The following is a 1,014-nucleotide window of genomic DNA, read 5'->3' on the forward strand; positions in this document are numbered from 1 at the left end:
CCGAGCAACCTGGACGGCCGCGGCTGGCCGACGGACGGCGGCGGCGGCCGCAGGCGCGGCGCGCGATCGGGAAGGGTCGCCGAGGGTTAGGGAACGCGGCCGGAGTGGGCCATCAGTGGCTGCGCGATGGGAGGCCGGAGCTTCATTCTGGCCTGTGCTCGGCCAGGCCAGCAGGGTGCAGCAGCGGCCGCGCGGCCGCACGGAGGTGGTGACGGTCGGCGGGAGGACGCCGGCGGAGGTCGGGGCACACAGCAGGGTACAGGGTCAATGCAGTCTCAGATCCGTCAGCAACCCGTAGAAGCAAGAGAGAGATAGAGAGAGGGATGGAAGTAGAGAGCTACAGGGAGAAGGACCTCCTTCCTCCGGCGGACCGGCACCGTGCGCGGCGGCTGGTGCGCACCGTGCACTCCTTAATGCGAGGGAGTGAGGCGCAAGTTGCTAGGGTGATGCGGCTAGGCCTAGGGTTAGGCTTCCAAGTTGAAAAGATTAAATACATGAGCGTCCAAATTGCCCAGAAAAGCTCTCGAAAGCTCAACAGTGTCATTCCGAGTCCTTCACAGCACGAATAAAATGCACGGATTGCCCTCACGTTGCGCACTCACGCGAACGGTACATAAAATATCGCGACTTTTGCGAAAAACCGTTTTGCCATACCGACCCTCCCTCGGTCAATGCCATCTCCGCAGATTGTCGTCAGATTGGGACGGATAGACCGGTGCGGATCAGCACGACGAGACAACAAAGCTGTGCGATTTCGTTTCACCACGATCGATCACGGGATCGCACAAAAAATCCAATCTTTCTTCCAATAGAAGAATAACACATAAATAACAATAAAACATGTATTTTTGGATTTTCGTCGAAATCCGTGCGTCAACTTCAAAATCCGCCGCAATAAGTTCCAGAACAGCTGAAACCGGTCGAAACGAGCTATTGGACTGCCTAGAAACGAGCTTCGATACGAGCCAGAGCCAACTTCCACCGTGACTTCCTCCGGAAAATCGAGTTACTATT

Source organism: Ananas comosus, unplaced genomic scaffold (genome assembly GCF_001540865.1).
Source record: "Ananas comosus cultivar F153 unplaced genomic scaffold, ASM154086v1, whole genome shotgun sequence".
NCBI classification, from domain to species: domain Eukaryota; kingdom Viridiplantae; phylum Streptophyta; class Magnoliopsida; order Poales; family Bromeliaceae; genus Ananas; species Ananas comosus.